This window comes from Lycorma delicatula, chromosome 7 (assembly GCF_047948215.1).
Source record: "Lycorma delicatula isolate Av1 chromosome 7, ASM4794821v1, whole genome shotgun sequence".
Classification (NCBI taxonomy): domain Eukaryota; kingdom Metazoa; phylum Arthropoda; class Insecta; order Hemiptera; family Fulgoridae; genus Lycorma; species Lycorma delicatula.
This window is the reverse complement of record NC_134461.1, coordinates 111,051,434-111,057,595: the sequence shown is the minus strand read 5'-3', so window position 1 is coordinate 111,057,595 and position 6,162 is coordinate 111,051,434. Positions and strand designations below refer to the sequence as shown.

The 6,162-nt window shown below is 29.0% G+C and overlaps 1 pseudogene; it reads right to left on the bottom strand.

Moving 5' to 3' along the window:
- Positions 1-1,018: 1,018 nt before the first annotated feature.
- On the bottom strand, positions 1,019-1,654 carry LOC142328359 (calaxin pseudogene; annotated as a pseudogene).
- Positions 1,655-6,162: the final 4,508 nt, after the last annotated feature.

Here is a 6,162-nt window from a genome sequence, read left to right as displayed (position 1 = left end):
GATATTTCACTGCGTAATTTTTTCATACTACGTATTTTAAAATATCCTCTCTAAAATCCATAGATCCAGAAATTCTGTGCAATTTAAAAAAAAATAATATCATTAAGATATCTTATTTAGAAGTTATCTTATTTATTTTAGTGATTCAAAATTCTAAAAATCAATTCTTTGAGAAAACAATAGAATATATTTAGCGATATATTTCCACTTACCCAGAAAAGCTACCTTAGAATAAACCCAGCTCTATGTGTTTCTCCTTTTTCTCTTTCTTTTTGTAAATTTTTTGGCCTTAGTTTTCTCTTCTTTCTTGAAATGCTGAACTCTTGGAAGTTGTCATTCGACATTTTTTTTCTTTCATCTCGTTCCTTTCCTGTTTGGAAATTCTTGTGACCAGGTGATACACTGATCCTTTTCATGGACAAAATGTGGAATATGTTACCGAAATGAAACTACCAATACTTTCCTAAGAAGCTCCAGCTAACGGTTCACATTTTTCAAGTTTTGTTTGTCATTTTCAGCTTTTTAAAATTTTTGTTCAATTTATTCAATTTTTGTTTTAATTGCCTTTGATGTTTGCTTTTGTTTAGTTATCTGTTTAATAGGCGGAAAGAAATTGAATTGAATATGATTCAGATTAGATAAAAACAAAATAAAATTTTTAGTTTATGAGTAAGACCAGACACCGAAAATTTAAGATTCTCAACTAGAAAAAACACTTGAAAGAATGAATGTACAAGAATATAAAATTTTATTTTATCAATTATTATATTATTATTGTATACATTGTTATTATTATATATTTTGAAGTATTCATTCTCAATATTAATTGTTCAGAATATGTTAAATACACAATTTAAATTCATTCGTTAAAAGAACAATATTACCTTTTTTTTTCAATTATTGATTACGTCTGAAACTTTTAATGGTAAGAATTTAATTTTCTAAGAATCAAGAAACTATTACTTATACTAGTTATAGTTTACAAATAAAACAGCGAATTTACATATTCTTTAAGTATTTACATACGTTTATATCCTTTAATAGTGGCTAGGAACTTGTTTACATATGGGAGGCTAGGAAGACATTGTCCGAATGCTTGTAATAATGCATGGTTCTGATTAACCGAAGTTTCATAATCTGAAAATGAAATGTTTCCATCTTTATCGTGATCCATTCTTATTAATGTTATATCTATTAACTCCCAAACCATTCTATCTGAATTTTCATTCGCCGTTATGAAACAGTTCTTCATCATATGATACAGTAATTCTCTACTTATTAAACCTTTACCGATCGTATCGTATACTTGAAAACAGTATTTCATTTTTTTCGATAGTGTTCCATATAAAAATATGGATAATCCTAAAGCCCACGAATCTGCAGGAACTGTGCTTCTTTTAGCAAAAACAATAAATATACGATCCATTAATAAATCACTTCTAATACCAAACATATAATGCATAACTTCTGCAAATAGACTTTTATCCATCGGTCGCAGTTTTGTTAGTTTATGATAAACAAACAGAACAGCGTGAAGTTCATCATCTGAGAAATGTGTTTTGCCTTTAAGCTTTTTTTCAACTGGTCTAATTCTGTTTCTTATTCTGACATTTTCATTTCCAGTAGTAGTCAAATCGAAGAGAGATTTTTCCATTTTTGAAGATTTTAATTAAAACTGGAGGAAAAATATATATTTCATATAGATAAAAATTTATTACTTTTTTTATATATATTGGCTTTTATTCACTTTTATTTTTAAAAACTAAGAATAAAATTAGAACGAATAGAACTAAGAATAATAAATAAATTGAACATTGAAAACTTAATACCGAGAAGAAAATAATATAAATGAATTTTACAGGTTGTATAATTACATTATTGAATCGTTACCTTGGAAATTATTAATTTATTTTAATTGTTACCTTTTTTATTCTAAATGATTTGGCTTTATATTACAAAAAAAAACTTTATATTTTTGGCTCCTTATTATCCTCAGGGTATTCAGAACTTAAATTAAATATACACATTTTTTTAAATGAAAAGTACATAAAATTTTATTTCATTAACCCTTAACTGGTCGCATCGGGTCTATATGAACCGAGAAACTATTTTATGTTTAATATTTTCCTCAATGGTATTAAGTTGGCGAGGCTGCTAATCTCCTATCGTAATCCATTCTATCAGTCAGTATCCAGCTTCCCTTAGTTTGTGTAATATAAGTAACAAAAATGAGCTATTTGACCTGACGTGACCAATTGTGTTACACTATTGCGTTCCACAGAGCTTATGTATGATGTTGTTTCTCACTCTCAATTTCCCTGCGGTTTTCATTAGTTGCTCCTTAAATGAAAGCGTTCTATCAAGTGTCACGCCTAGGTATTTCGGTGTTATTGTGAAAGAGCCACGTATTCTCGAATAGAATTTTAAGCTCCCTATTAGCAAACTTGTTACTCAGGTGGAAGCATGACACCTCTGTTTTACTAGCATTCGGTTGGAGGCGCCATCTCCAAAAGTATCTTCCCAGTTTCTCCAGGTCAGCCATCAGGACCTCCTCCGACTCATCAAATTATTTACATTTTATTGTTAGCACCCAGTCATCGGCGTAGCCATGCTTTTTAAATCTTGTCTCTGGCATGTCCGCAACATATAGGCTGAAAAGGAGAGGCGCAAGTACGGACCCTTGTGGCAGGCCATTCTTGAGTTTCCTCAGTGAGCTTATATCGGATCTCAAGATAACTTTGAACATTCTGTTGTTCAACATGTTATTAAGGAGGCGAGCTGTCAGTTTGCGTGGGATTACACGGAGAACCTTACAAATCATGCCTTCTCTCCAGTCAGTGTTGTAAGCGGCTGATAAATCAACGAATGCAGCAGAGGTTTTAAGATTTCTTTGGAACCCTGCTTCAATGTACATTGTGAGCGAGAGAACGTGGTCGGTGCAACTTCAGTTTGGCTTAAAACCTGCTTGTTCAATTGGTATAACATCATATATCCTTTGACAAATCCTGTTGTAGATAAGCCTTTCTAATAATTTATATGTCACTGATAGCAATGCTATAGGCCTGTAGCTCTTAGGTAAGTTTGCTGGTTTCCCTGGTTTTAAAATGACTACCTTTGATCGCTTGAACTCTCTAGGCATGCTACCGGTCTGCATTATGTCAGTGAAGAATCTGACCAGCCAAAGTTTTGCCTATTTTCTGCAGTTTAATACAAATTCCGGATTGATACCATCGAACCCTGTTGCTTTTCCTGGAGCAACATCTTTGAGCGCTGACTCAATCTCTTCTAGTGTAAAAGGGGGAGCGCACTCAGTTTCTCCTGCCTTCCTCCTCAAGTTTCTTAGTTCGCGTTTTATCTCAATTTTTACCATAAAAATTGACCTCATTAAAGCAATAATAATGGTATTGTTTCGTGATGAATGTGTAATACACCTGTTGAATTTATTCCAAATCATGTATCTGAACTGATTAAAAATAAAGGACATATTAATTATTAGATATTTGCAAATTTTATAGATATATGATTTTTTCCAAATAAAGTTTTTTTTTTAATAAATAACATTTGTGTTAAGATTAATTTGCATTTCACACTATTGCATTTCTTCTTCAAGCGTAAAAATTAACCAGAGTTCTAGTACTTACTACTTTTCTACGTCAAATCTTTCTAACAGCAGTCAATGATGCTTGCTGACCATGGGAACACTGCTTACAATATTATTAACCAAGATTATTTTTGGGACTGGCTGATACTTTCAAACTGAATTAACAAATGGTAATTAATCACATGAAAGTATGATATGAATAAAAGAAGTGTTTGCAATAATTTTAGATGTATAACTTTTATCTGAAAATTGTAAATAAATATACTGTTTGCAAAGTCTCTACGATGTTTCTGAGTAAGCTAGAGATTAAAAATATTCTTGTTTAATTTTGGCCTCAATTTTTTTGAACTTTGAAGGAAGCAGACATGATCAAATTGCTCTATACTATTTATCCTTAATCTTAAAATTTGTTAAAGAACAAGAGTTTAATTTCTTTTTTTAAAATAAAATTTATAATATTTTGCTTGGTGTTTGTTTAATAGTAGTTGGCAATGGCTGATATTTCTGAAAATTGAGAATGGTTAATAAACCATTAAATCATCTCTTCTACTTATTTATTGTTCATTTATTTATTTGACACATTGTTACTTGGCAGACAAAATCTGCTTTGTGTCATTTTTTTGTTAAAATAAGATCTTTGTTTATTTCAATTGTTTTGGCCTTTCTCTAGCATTTGGTAATATACCTGTGTGCTCAACTATGTTTAAAGATTTAAAAAAAAATTTTCAAAACCTTCCAAGAGGTTTCCTTATTGTATGTTTGGAAAAATTTCTTATATGTCACTGTTAAAATTAGTGGTTATTCAGAAAATTTGTATTATGTAAGTATATGAATATTTTACTTGAAGAAGACATATTTTACTTAAAAATATTACCTTTATTAATTTCTTGGGTTAATCAACTATACAAAAATAAAATAAATACACATTTTATTTTTTAACATTTCACTTAGAATTCTCTAAGCTAAGCAATTATACTTTCAGACTAAAACTGATTTAAGCAACATATATGTTAATTTAATTTAAAAAAAAAAAATTATATTTACATTGTAAATTTAGTTTTAGGGAAAATAATGTTTAATGTTTGTAATTTTTGAGAAAATTATTTTTGAGATAATTATCTAAAGATAAGATAAAGTCGGGAATGAGTAAGGGTGATCTATTACAACAAGGGTGGGGATAAAATTTTTTCTAGGGTGGGTAGACCAGTTAATTTCTTAGTATGTAAGAGAATTTAGTGTGATATGAATATTTATATGTATTGTCACCTGAGGAAGCTTAGAGAATTCTAAGTGAAATGTTGTGTATTTAATTTTTAAGTTTGTATAGGTGATTGGTTAACCCAAGAAAATATAAAGGTAATATTTTTAAGTAAAATATGTCTATATATCTTTGTGCACCATTATGTTCATAGGTTTTTTGAATTACTGTTAAGTTTTTATGTGGTAAAATGTTCCCTACATGTAGCCTTACATGATCAGTAATAGAAAAAGGTCAGTTAAAATCATGTGTAGTCATTGATCTAATAGTGAAACTGATCACATTAATCAGTTAAATAATGAAGAAAATTGCCAAGCAGACATACTTCTGACAATGATGAAAAACAAAGGAAATAAAAAAAACCAGCCATGAGCCATATAATTTTCCTGGTTTTAGCTTTGATTTTTAACTTTCATTTCACTTTGGTTTTAACTTTTATTTCAAATATAACATAGGGCTTTTAAATATTAATAACAACAGTTAAAGTAAAATTGTAGAAAAGATCAAAATGCTCGTAATAAATCTGCACCTGATTCCCATGGTCAAATGAAAATTTATTCCCACATTTTTTTATCTTGTAATCTATTGTGTATTCTGTGATATTAACAATAAAAAAATTATTTTAATTAAGCTTTACACCATTTTTGGTTTAACTTGTCTGGCCTTTTGAAGAATTTTTAATATTAATTTTTATTTAAAATAATTAAAAAATAAAATAAGATGAGACAAGTGAATTTCTATAACATTTCTTCTGCATGAACATTTTGTTTTTTTCACCCAGAAGAAAAGTCATTGAAGTGGGGGCCCACCTTCCCACCTCACTATTTCTACCCATCATTATCATTATTGTTCAACCACGTTTATTATTGTTATTTTTTTTAAGTTTCTATTTTCTCAGTTTATAATTTTTATTTTTCTTAAGTTTTAGATAACTGACGTTAAGATTTTTTGCTAATATAGCTTCTCTTCAAATTTTTTATTTTTTAATTTTTTAATGCTTTGTCTTTCTGTGAATTTCTTCATTCACAATTACACAAATCGACCTATGTGGATGACTGTGTTGGTTGAGCAATAGAGAATTAGTAAGTGTAGTTCTAACAATAATCCTAACAGAAGTGAATTAAGAATTAAATAATAGTTGTTTAGTTGGGGACTAAACAACACTAACTATTAACAATTAATAATGTAAATTAAAAAACATGTTTATGCTCCAATACTATTTATAAAAATTTATAAACTTTATAATGATCAAAGTAAATGATAATTTTGATTGTTAAACAATCATCATCATCAATAGACACTA